This window comes from Lepisma saccharinum, chromosome 8, assembly GCF_977018435.1.
Source record: "Lepisma saccharinum chromosome 8, izLepSacc3.1, whole genome shotgun sequence".
NCBI lineage: Eukaryota > Metazoa > Arthropoda > Insecta > Zygentoma > Lepismatidae > Lepisma > Lepisma saccharinum.
The window spans coordinates 71,939,218-71,952,583 of record NC_139236.1 but is presented as its reverse complement, the minus strand read 5'-3'; the positions used below and the strand labels follow the sequence as shown (position 1 = coordinate 71,952,583).

At 38.4% G+C, this 13,366-nt stretch overlaps 1 long non-coding RNA gene across 1 annotated transcript; it reads right to left on the bottom strand.

The window, feature by feature from the left end:
- Nucleotides 1–3,120: 3,120 nt before the first annotated feature.
- Nucleotides 3,121–11,831, bottom strand: LOC145991543 (uncharacterized). Its single transcript, XR_014442070.1, has 5 exons — nucleotides 11,591–11,831; nucleotides 7,632–7,683; nucleotides 6,453–6,476; nucleotides 4,235–4,292; nucleotides 3,121–3,439 (listed from the first exon to the last, which is right to left on the bottom strand). It is a non-coding gene; the product is annotated as an uncharacterized LOC145991543 (long non-coding RNA).
- Between the last annotated feature and the right edge of the window lie 1,535 nt (nucleotides 11,832–13,366).

Sequence of the window (13,366 nt, the reverse complement as noted above, 5' to 3'; positions counted from 1 at the left end):
GTGTTCAAGGGGAAGGTGTCGTTGATAGTCATGTTTCGTGAACGATTTATACCTAGATAAATACTTGTAAGCAAATACAATACATTCAATTAAATGAATGAAAATTGAATATGAAAATCACTTGTCCCATATACGTACAATTCATTCAATTAAATGAATGGAAATTGAATATAAATATCACTTGTCCCATATATTCCCTCCACCATCCTGGTCACTTTATGTGTTAACCAGTGGCGTAGCATGAACATTTCGGGTGGGAACGCCAAGTCCGAAGGAAGGGTCGGCTCTTTCTTGCTTAATAATTTACTTATGGTATTACTCGCCACATGTATTGTTTATTTGCCTGAGGTCAGCTGGGTTTTCAATAAAACATCATCCATGCATGTTTTAGCTAGAAAATTAGATGCCTCACTATGCCACAAATGTTTTGAACTCTGTTGTTTTATACCTTTTTTTATACCTTCCTGCATGACGCAAGTCTTTAAAAACCTACCTGAAACACAAGCGCCTCTGCACAACAGTAGACGTCATTGTTGTGGATGATCCAACTACTGATTGATTTGGTTTATTTTACTTCGCTTTTCTACCACTTTTGGTTAATCGCGAATATGAATATGAGTGATGATATTGAAGAACACCCGTGCTCACGCCGGGATTCGAACCAGGGACCTCTGTCGTCTTGGCACACTGTGCAAAGCAGAGTGGATAGTCCAAATATCGTACACTCTACTGACGTAACAGTGCCGATTAGTTATTCAGACCACTGTTTATTACATCTTGAGAATGCTGATAAACATTTTAAAATAATTTTGTCCACAGACCATTCGATGTTAAGAGTTTTCAAATGAATGCTAAACATTTCCATTGACACAATATTAAGTAGTTAGATAATAACGAAAAAATACAACAAAAAACAGTTTTGCGGGTTAAGTGGTAGAGCAGCCACAGGCTGAATTATTTGACAAAAACTGTGTTGATCTTTTAGTTTCTAATGCATATCGCTATTCGTGCGATAAATTATACAATGCAGTGGCCATTAAGAAGCAGTATATTTGAGATTGGGAAAGTTACGTCAGTCAATATTGCGTATTGTAGCATCACATAGCATGAGTTGCATGAGCGCGAAGAGCGAAGAACCGGGTAGGAATTCTACCGCTGTCGTCTGCTTCAGAAGGCAGGAAGGGTCACATGAACCAATCACGGTAGACCTCTGCTGCTCCGTACGCTGACGTACGAGAGAGCATTTACGCCCGTGCTGTAGAAATCGAAGCTTTCCCTCCAGAAAGGCAGCAAGGAATATAAGAGTTCTGTACGGCGAACCTGCTCGGCGTCCGGCCAGGAAAAGCATTGAAAAAAGATGCTAGAACGAGTGTTGAGAGTGGAGCGTTGCAAGCGGATCGCGAAAAATAGCTATTATAATGCCATGAAGGTCAAACATATATGAAATTAGTCACGTTTTACTTTATATTCACAGCATTTAAGCATTTTTGAAATTTTAAATTTGGGAACGGCTTGCGTACGGGCGTACGGGCGTACTATAACGCTACGCCACTGGTGTTAACTTTATTAATAGGTCTATGGTCTATGGCGCAGTGGTAACGTCGTCGCCTTGTAATCAAGGGGTCCCGGGTTCGACACACGGTGAAGGCACAGAGTGGTTCTGGTGGTTCTGGTGACTGTAGGTGACTGTAGGTCCAGTCCCGATTAGCCTTTCTGTGCATAAAGTGGACTTAAAAATTAACCCAATCAAACAAACTGCATTAATAGCGCTTGTTTAGTTTGCAATATCGTGTCCATTGTCCAGTGACAGCGTAACGAACTTAGATCAGCCGGAAATGCATTAACAAAGTTACAACCCTTAACAGTACCTATTTTCCTTAGCAGAAGGAACAGGTTCGTGAAAACCACACAATCGTTCTCCGATTGCCTTCCCAAGCAGGCATTGCAGCGTTGTTCACCAGTCTGGTGAAGTTCTGCAGAAGTGAAACTACGTACTCGATATTTGGAAAATTATGTAACTCTAAGTTAAGAATTTCAATTATGTGACGATTGTTACATTTTGTTGGCCGACAACAGAAAGTCGGTTTAATTCTGTTAAGAATGCCTTCAAGACTTGCAGTTTTCCACAGTCGACGATATACAGTGCGTGACCAGAATAGTTCGCCATTGTTTCTCAATGAACAACGTTGAAGCGGCGCTTCTTGGATTGAATTTATTTGTTTCATGTTCACCAAGGTAAAGAGAAAAGATTCTCTGCCAATGTGTTAGATGTCTATGGTACGTATGATATGCATAAGTATTGCTCGAGAAATTGTCGATGATTATTTTCATAAATGTTTCTCTTGCATGCAACATGTTTTAAGGACTGGATTATTTACGTATGCTGGTGCAGAGGTTGTTTGGCGTTTTGTTTCAATTCTTGAAGCTCTCATTGCGTAAAATAAAGATAATAATCATGGTGATGAGCAATTTGCTTGGTAATACTTACGCATCCTACTCTACACCATAACTGCACCAGTAATTTTTAGGAATTTATCTGCATCGTACACAAACGATAAAATAAATTGTGACTTGGAAACGATAAATATACAGTTTATAACTCACTATCACTCAATAAAGCACATTCAGTTAAATAATTAACTGATGAAGCAATTAAGGAGTCGCAGTTTTCACATAACTTTTCCAGTGAGTTATCAATTAAGAATAGGTTTGGCGTGTAAGGCATATCTCCTTGTACTGTATTTGTGTTCGTATTTTTCTAATTTGTCGTCACTTTTCTGTCTGTTTTGGCTAATCGCAACAACGAAGATTAATATTTTTTGGATAGAATTGATGAAGGGACACTCACGAAGAAACATTTGTGCTCAGGCCAGGACTCGAACCTCGGATGACGTTGGCAGGTGGAGTACAACGCTCAACGCGATACCGAGGAGACATGTCTCCTTATAATGATAAGTACACATTGTTTAAATTGTTTTCCATAACCAAGATATCTAGGGGGAAATCACCCCCTTCGGATAGTTATTACAATACATTTGTTTCTCGATACTATAATACATTCGTGTAAAAACAAAAACACGAAACGCTTTTGCAGATACATATTTCAATCAAACAAAAATAAACAATTTTACAATTTTTTATTAGAGTCCACGATTGCTTGACGTTTACCCCTGTAGCAATGTAAACCTATATGTGCACGGATATAATTTATCTGTAGAAATCACTTCAAAGTCCCATCATCACAAGTAAAGAATTGGCAAGGCGCGAACAACATGCTTCAACGGTGAATGGTCCTTGTTTGATTAAATGCGGCGAGTGGCAAACAAAATTGATCCCAACCCAAAACACTCCGACGCCCATAGCTTTGGCAGATGGTTGGTCCCATTGATTTCAGCGTGAGTCCTGCTACTTTAAGCACGGGCATATTTTTCCAAGTAAACTGAAAAACAAAACACGTCATGATTAGTTTCGGAAAATTACTTTTTTCCAAAGGTGCCGTTACAGTCAGTGGCGTGTCCAAGCTACAGTTACTCATTTCAAAGAAGTAACTATTTTCTGTCCTCTGTAAGAACAAAGTTATGTAAACAAATTCAAGTGGCTTCTGAAGAAATCCTATTGGTTGTTCGGATGGCAACTTGCACGTAGGAATAAAGTCAAAGTGATATGAGCTGTATAACTCCAACCAATATATTCATGAGTGGCCAATCAAAAAAAAAAAAAAAAGTGCAGCCCGCAGCTCTGCTTAAGTACTTAGGGAGACAGTTTTAGTTCTTTTAGATGTTTTTGAGACGCACCATGGCGTATTGGTTAGTGCTGTTACTTCCCCCCACCCCCCCACCCCGTTCGTAGATAGTTCTGGATTTGGTCCCTAGTGGTGGCCCGAATTCGATTTCCGACGGAAACATATTTCAGTGTTTCGGATTTCACTTTAAACTGCACCTCGATTAGCCTACGCTTGCACAAAGTGAACTTAGAATGTTCCCAAAATCTTCCGTACTTAACCAAACTTTCTTTGTGTGCATGGACGAGCTCTTACTTTATCGATTTGCTGCGTGCCACATTGCATTATATTGACAATAATTATACACACCTTTTTCTAAACGGATATTTAAAAATTAACAGCAACTGAATTCGAAATACGTTAGTAAATATTTCCACTAAATTTAACTAGTTTCTATTTCTTTTATAGGAATAGTTACATGTAATAAAATATAATAAATATTAATCGTCTCACCCGCCCCTTGCGCCCTTCTTCTTCGTTTTCGACTTGGACTGATCATCTTCCCCAAAGCCTGTAAAATATAAAACAAGAACATTTAAAAATCGCAATATTAAGCAAAATAGTGAAGAACATGGAATATTAAACATAAATATAAGGCCTGTCTATAGTTGTAGCTATTGGAGATCAATGTCATGCCCAGGACTTTCAAGAGGGAGGAAAGGGGGCTATGAACCGCATATTTTGCCATATTTCTTGCGATTGACATTCTTTTATAAGGATCGTTGGACCAAAAGAGGGGAGTTATGTCCCCCACCAACCCCTACTGGGCATGCCACTGTTGGAAATGAATATTAAAAGTCTCAGTCCCGCTGTTAACTGATTTCCCCAGTTAGAATTGATTTGCGAGGTTTGGGGGAATTAAACCCGGCTATCTTTCACAAAGGTTGCGGCCTGGACATGAGTGAGTGTTCCTTTCTGACAGTTTTGCTACATGAGGGAAAATTTTCCTCGGTCCAGGGAAATTCAGGCAGAATTTTAGATGAAAAGGTAGAAAAGAAATTTCATAAAAATATGGAAATTGCTTCCTACTCTCCTACTTGAGTACTTCTTTCCTTACTTACGTTTCCAAAACAAACATATCTTTCAGCTGTTCTCCAACAATCACCTCGTATATAGTACACTCTCCGTACTTCCCAATCCTAAAGAGCGTGCTTTTCCAGGCGAAGGTGGCCAGGACCATCATCTCATGTGTTCACCATTTTACCATGTTTTGCTTCCATCCCCTAAGATTGAGCCATGCTAACCCTCTCTCTCCTAGCTACAGTAGGTCAACTCTACTATAGCATACAATTCGCTGCTTCTCATGCCCCGTGCCCGGAGTTCTAGATTTATTTGCCTGGCACTGCATCGTGAATATCCTCTCTGTTTATCTCCTAATTTTGGCCTTTATCAGACACGCCCACAACCTACGTACCCTTGCTCCATGAGCCTTCATGAGACCGCCGCTACGAAGCCAGTGGTCTTAAGTTCGAATCCAAGCTGAGTATCATTCTGATTGCTCTATTTTATCAATCACCCTTCTTCCTCATCGTCGCGATCAAGATACGACGGCAGAAAAGGGAGGTAAAATAACCAAAGCACAATACAAGAACATTGTTCCCACCCTACTGTCGCTTCCAATTAATATAAATTACTCCACACAATTCAATAGACAAATGTAACGAGAAAATTGAAAAGTTGACTTTAAACAGTATCAATATGTAATTGCGAAGTACACTTCTACCACTACTACTATTTCACTGGACAACCATTATTACTAGTTAGGTTAGTATATACTAACATATCATATTAGTATATACTATGTCTCCTCATTTCTTCCTACATCTATCATTTTTACTATTTTCTGTTGTCCATTGTCCACGTGACTCAATTTCTTACTTAAACTCCTTACTGGCTACTGAAGTAGGTTTCAAACTTGTAAAGAGCATATCTGCTTGCCACCCAAATGGCTGGTCGACTGATCTTTGCCAACCAGTTTCTCGACTACCGTGGGCGGATTAAGGGGGTGAGAGGAGGGGACGATCCTAAATGTAATAACAAATCATCAGTTAACTGTTTTGCCTCTAAAAATTGCGAAACTTTGTTTTAAGTTTAATTTATGCAAAGCTAGGTTACTCGATGCTCGACTCATTAGGCTAGTCTCTCAATCACACGCATACATACATAAGCAGATACCACTAAACAGAAATCGAACCCGGAATCCATTGTTTACAATGCAAAAAAGAAGCTAAGGATCTCTTGACATCTGAAATTAAGTAATCGTCCCCTCTCCGACATGTCTAACAAATTGCCAATTAGCATAAAGAAAATAGTGATCTCCCCCTTCCCCCTTTCTTAAGTAGAGTAAACTAGAGTAAACCTTAATTGATCATATTTTAAAAATCTGCTTAAACCAGCAGCTAATAGCAAATGCTCAAAGTGGCTCATTTAACGTTGTATCCAATTCGTCAGCCTGTACAACGTAACAAATACAAATACTTAACTCGTCTTTCTTCTACGAAAATAATATCGCAGTGAATTGGCAATGGAAGAAGTGACAGACGAACTAAATAAGCACTTTGACACTACAAAGCGTTCACTAACATCCCTCTATTTTCTAAATTAGTATATTTTCTACTGATAAGGAACAATCTAAGATTGCTGAACTACAGTAACTATCAGATAGGTATACCTTCTTCTCCTTCTTGAGGTCCATCTGAAAATAGAAACATGACAAACATTAGAAAATAAGTAATTAACTTACAAACATATTAATTAAAAGTAAAACAAAACCTTAATATCACGTGGATCTGCAACATGAAAACGTTTGATTAAGTTTGTGTGTGTGTGTGTGTGCACATAACGATTAAAGGGTCAGGTAAAATAATGTTAGACACAATTTTATTAAAAAAAATGCAATTTTATATTTCGTCAATCAGCACAACTATTGTTATGTTTTATTCTTACAAATATCTCCTTATTATCACAAGCATTATAAATATAAAACAGGTGACAGTAAAGTAATTCATGATGCCTTGCATAATAAATTATAATGAATATTACAAAAAGTAATTAGCAGTACATTCAAAATACATCTATGTTGCAGTGGGGCATTAGATGCAAATGTCATCGCATCTTTATGCCAGTGGTGGTTGAATGGAGACCTATACCTGAACGTCGAAAATATAAAAAGACTGAAGTAGTAGTTCTGACTAGTTAACAGACACAATTCCTTTGAAACTTCTGGACACGTTTGCACATGATGCATTATTATCTAAGACTTTACTGTTGTGTTAACATAGTAAGTATATCCACAAATTCCGAAAGAGCAGGAATAAAACAGTCTGCAAATATTAAAATTTCTCATATCGTCCCATATTGAAAGTTTTCTCTTTAAAATAAAATCGAGGAATTTGGGGAACGCCACTGGTTGAATAAACATGACAATAAGTTTAAAAATGTTAACTAAACAAGCACAAACGTTAATATAAACTGATTTTATTAAGAGATTATCAGCAATGTGACTTTGGAAGAAAAGTTTGTAGTGAAATGAGAAAATTAGACCCTTAATATAAACTTTATAATATTGTGTTTGAAAATACCTTTCCAATGTTCGATGCAACTGTGTATATGTAATGCAGCATAAGAATTTCAAGAGGGTAGTGTGACTCTCCCAAACCAACTGCACTAAATACGCAACTAAATACGTTACTAAACGCTCTTGTTGAGTAACCATTGGATATTGTTCTGACATTTGCTGGTCCACGAAGAATGAAAACCTCTAAGGTTCAAACATCTATTTTTTGTGACATTAGTGTCTCTGTTTACATGAAAAATAAATTATGAAGTAGAAAATAATAATTTATCTTACCACCTCCTTCGGCTCCCTCTTCTCCAGCCTCAGGTGCATCTTCGTCATCCGCCTGTAAAGGACAACACCATGTAAAATACAGCATTCTAATGCACACGACATTCAAAAATGTATTCAAAAAGCTAGTGGCAACTATCAAAGGACTTAACTTTAAAGAAGTGATAGTTGGACGATAAAGAGAGATGAGGCAATATTTCAGTAAAACTATGTGCATTATGAACCTCAACGTCAAACCATAAAGAAAACTTATCTGCGTTATAATATTTTCTAAATTTCTCACTCTCTAACCTCGAATTCCAATCTCGCCCCCGAAAGTTCTGCTATCGAATTCCAATCTGGTCACGAATATTCCTTTAAACTTTTGGGTTAAGTATCCTTTATGTTCAGATAGGTTAACTGGAGCTTGATCTACAGTATAAAGTGGAATCAAACCACTGTGCATTCTGCAAATGTCCCACCACCGGGAATAGAATCCGGAACCAGTCAGCTTTAGCAATTCGCTATCGGGTAGGGTCAGGGTGATCCTTTATATCTATTTTGGTTATATTACGTTGCTTTTCTAAGCTTTGAGTTGACCGCATCGATTAGGATGAATGATGAAACTGGTGATAGGACATGCCTGACCAGCATTAGAACTTGGGCATCGTAGGTTTTTACTCTGACCATTGTGCCAGGAAAGACTGTGATGTTTCCTTGTGCTTATCCTTTCATCATTTTTTTTTAGAATAAAATCGGAACAATTCTCTCTTCGTCATCTCGGTTAACATAAAGATATAAAAATAAGCAAAAATACAAAATATTAAAAGTTCTTCTGCTGTATTGAAGCTTCTACCAGCTATAAATGATGCATTGTTATTCTAGTGATAATAGTAACAACTGTCATAATATTAGAACTTGACAAGTTTAAAAACAAGACGCTGCAAATAGCTGTTGCGCAGCTAACACCACATTTCCCCACTCCATTCTCCGCAGCGACGTTGGTTCGCAGTGTTGCAACCTGGAGGGAGCGGAATGGTCTGAGGATTTTGAACGAAATTTGTATTCGCTTTTCCTGGGCTGTTTTCTCTACCTGTCGGAGTACAGAACTTCAGCTCACCTTTCGCCAACGACTCGTTTCCTTCTTTTAAAACTTCAACTCGCCGATGGCGCAGTGGTAGCGTCGTCGCCTTGTAATCAAGGGATTCCGGGTTCGATTCCCGGTGGAGGCACATAGTGGTTCGGATCCCACTTTAAACTGTACGTCCAGTCCCGATTAGCCTTACTGTGCATAAAGTGGACTTAAAACAACAAATCAATCCAATCCAATTCTTTTAAAACTTGAGAAACCATCCATTTAGATACTCCCGTGGCGGCGCTTGTGGACTCGACAACATTATACTTAAGTTTATGTAACTCCTTCTGATTTCGCAAATATGTTGTAACATTGTAAACAATTTCTCTGGCCTGTCCTCTAAGGGGCTTCCAGAGCAGATTGTGGATTTCGTTGGACCCGGCATGATTTGATATTTGCATTTAAAAAATATGCAGCCAAGAGTAAAGAGCAAGAACATTTCGGTGCTTAAAAAAAGAACACAGGCAAGCGTATTGTCAGATTGCCTTCTCGTAGTGATTGTTGTACGATAAACAAAATAACCCCCACCCCACTCGGCTTTTAAAAAAAAACAAGCCACTGCTCGATGTCGCATTCAGAAAATGAAGTCATTCGCCCAGCAGTTTCTCTTCGTTATGAACGTTAACCCGTGTGCGTAATACTACAGTTTACGATCCGCGCACCGCACGCATTTTCAAAGACCGGATTAAGTCAAATGAACCACTGATAAACTGATATGAGCCTGCACCGACTATCTACACAGTAAAAATAGTTTGTCATATTTGTTTTAGCTTAATTTTGCAGAGTTGGCACCACTTGAAGTCTCAAGGCAAGACCAGTACGTAGAAGAGTGGTGGGGAGGATGACGTAATAGGAAGTGCTCCGCAGCGATCTGCGCATATCGGGACTTAACTTGTCAGGCTATAGTAACAGTACAAGAGCCGTGGCGATCCAGTAGGTAGAATGCCCGACTTCCACAAGAGACACGGAGCGAGTGATGTCACTGTATAAATCAGCTCTGGGGCTCACCCATTGTCTACCTGAGGACAAATCTTGGGGAATAAAGGTAGCCGGAGGGTGGTTCTGATCATATCACCTTCACTATGGTCGAGATAGATAATGTGTGGAGCCTTACCTCCACACTCCCTACATGTCTTCATGCATGGTGCAATGCACAGGGTACAGTTCTGCTCTTTTTAAAATTCTTTATTCGTTACAGTACAATCTTGCTACGTATGAACCTGTGCATTTTTATTACAGCCGTGAATACAAAACTTTCATAAATCTTCTAAAGGACATGACAACGATTGTATGTTTAAAATACGGCCATGGTCTCGGTGCTACTGCTTGAGACGACACTCTTTCCGCTTGCAAACCAACCTTTCGATTAAAAGTTAAATTCTCATATCACACGAAAATGGACTCGCAAACATAACCTAGGTTTCAAATCATTTGGAAGAATAAACTGGCCACTATTAGGAAAACACTATATTTATGCTAACACGTTAGACTTTGTTCTTGATGTAGCCACCGCAAACTTGAGTTTTGTTTCTATTGTTTCAATTAGGTCTACGTAGTCAAATTGAAGCAACACAATCACACGTTCTACTGACAGTTTCATACTGTAAGCCACATCTTCAGTTATGTAAGCAAGCAATCAACAAGTCATTACAACTCATCGATCAATACTTTGATTTTAAATGACAAATAAACTTCTACGGATTTATTAGCCACACAATTACAACTATGCAACGTTCATTCTTAAACTATACTTTAAGAAAAGGTTTGTAAAGATGCCTAAACTAGTGACAAGTAGCAGGGAAGCGATTCTTTTGCTGGAAATCGACAATGTAACCTATCAAAATTAACCAACATAACTAAAGTATAAGGGATAAAGTCTTGAGTTATTTGAAAGTTGAATGAAAGACATTGCACGAATTTTATTACCTGTTCGATCTCCGGTCAACACCTCTCACTCGTTTATTTCTTCATTTTTAACATTCGTACTTACCTATTCTGCATTGCGAAAGATTGTTTAAGGTGAGATTTTGCTTTTTTCACTAAAATAATTTCAATTTTTAACATTAACAGTAATTATTGTTCTTACTTTTTTCGCTTCCGTAACACACAATATGGCGGGAAAAGCTGTGGATCGTGAGTGGGTATGCAGTGTTTCCAACCTTCTTAACCGAAAAATGTCCCACGAACCATTCCCACATAGCCCCAAATACCATTCACGCATAGCCCCACAAACCATTCACGGTATGGTTAGGTTAGGTTAGGCAAACATAGTTAAAATTTGGGGTCGTAGTAATATCAGGAATGTATATTTCGTTTTTTCATATTCTTGCAAAACAACGGCGTGGTTGGAAACACTGACGGGGGGGGTTACGTCATCGAACGTACGCTACACGTAGAGGAAGCATGTAAAACCAACGGCAATTGTGCGTCGGAGATATATTTCTCTTCAAAAATACATGAATTCCCGGTCCAATAGATTCAAGGATGAAAGAAAATACGTCCACGAACTTTGACAATGCTACAGAAACTAATTTTCGTAAGTACTTTCTTCCGTAAAAATGAAGAAATCCGTTGACCGGAGATCGAACAGTTACCCGAATTTTAAATAGTACATTTATCAAAGTATTCACAAGTTCAAATTATTTATTTCAAAACTGTACTTACTTTGAGTAGAAAGATAACGATCTATAATATGTTCAATTATGCAACTAACACATTGAACATACAATGTTGACATCATAAGGGCAGTTTGTATATTAGGAATATGTACTAAAAACATCATCATCGTCGATGATATTCAATATTTATACTAACTATTTGTAACCTTTCACATTTATTAAATCCTTACCATTTTCGTTCAGGCTATCAGGCACTTAAGATCTTATAAGCCAAAATTAGCAGTGAGTTGCTTGGCAACAATCATACTAAGCAGAACGTAGAAAGTATTTGTTTTGCGAACAATTGAATTTTTGCAGCAAATATTTCGTACACTTTTCAAAATATACGTCCTATATTAGCCAAAAAGCAGTATTTCGCGTTCGAAATACTGCCAGAAGCATGAAGCGGGATCACGACGTAATGGCCACCAATCCAACAAACACTGTTACAAGTCAATTGAAGTATTTCATTTCATTTCGAAACAAATTTGTAACATTTGCATGTTTTGCTTATCGAAAAACAACAAATTGATAATTAAGAATAGCATTATAATTCTTCCATGTGACAATTTGGATATTATAAATAGTAATAGGGGTTTTTATCTTGATTACTTCCTGTGGTGACTTTGTTCAGGCGGGGAAATGGAACAAAGGAAAATTAATCATTTCACACTCCCGACTAATTGCCACACGGAACGATTTTAACTGTAATAGAATACATCAGAGCCGTACAATGATGGCGAAGGCCCCACCCCTGTCAGCCCGTCGACAAATAATAATAAAAAAAAACTATGCAAATATATTCTCCTTCAAGCCAAATATGGATTTTTGTATGGTAATTAGGTGTATACTAAATTTAACTGCCTCCAGGAAATATTCCACCCTCCGTCCCACTTTTGCCTCCACTTATTGATGGATAATAAACCTTTTCGAGCAAGGCCTCATCTCCAGGAAGCTATAAACTCGCGGCAAGCCACGGCACCTAGCGACCTGTTGAGTGAGATGAGTCAAGGCAAAATGGATAATAAACCTTTTCCTGCTCCCACAAAAATAGGCAATAATTAGGCTGGAGAGTTCAATGAACTACCCGATCTCTAACTATGCACTGGTAATGATCAGGCTGGAAAGTTCATACGAACTAACCGATCACTGAGTTTAATAAAAGCCTCCACTTATTGAAGACCTCCATCCTAAATACATCACCTACTGTTTCGTTCATTAGTTCAAGGATCTCAGGAATACTAGGTCGTTGCAGGCCCATAGCCAGGCAGGGGCCAGGGGGGCTCAGCCCCCTTGACATTAGGTAAAACTATTTTGTGTAATTTGTTTGCAGTGAAGAGTGAAAATGTAGGCAGCAGATATTATTTTGCTCACAACTTTGGTGAAGGATAAATTCAGGGAGCAAATTTTCTTCTCTAGATTTTAGAAAATTTCTTCATCTGTACCTTCATTGCCCCTGTTACGACCTCCCATTTATACAGAAATCTGTGACTTTGATGCATTGGTGTAGCGCAGTTCTCTGCCCCCCCCCCCTTTCCTGCAAGTATAATATATGTGGGCCTCCTTCAGTGGAAAAAAGAAACACGAATATTATAAAGTTATAAACACTTCGTATCAGCTTTTAAATGCACCTCAAACCCTTCAGAATGCTGGCGTCTTCAACGAAAGTGTGATGATTCTTGCACGAAATCCTAGTGTGCTAATGCACAATAATTAGCAAACTCCCAACCCCCCCCCCCCCCCAAGTTGTAAAATGAATTAACTTTACTCTTTCCTTCCCATTTTTTGTCATAGACTTTGGCTATATATCAGTTTAGTAGTTTGTCGAAACTAAATCAGGGGTGGTCTGAATCTCTGATAGATAACTGGATGAAGAAATTAGACATACGTATTTTCTCATACTTCAACGCGGTGGCACAGCCAGGATTCTTTTTTTTAAGGAGGATGGAGGCTTCATACAGTCAACT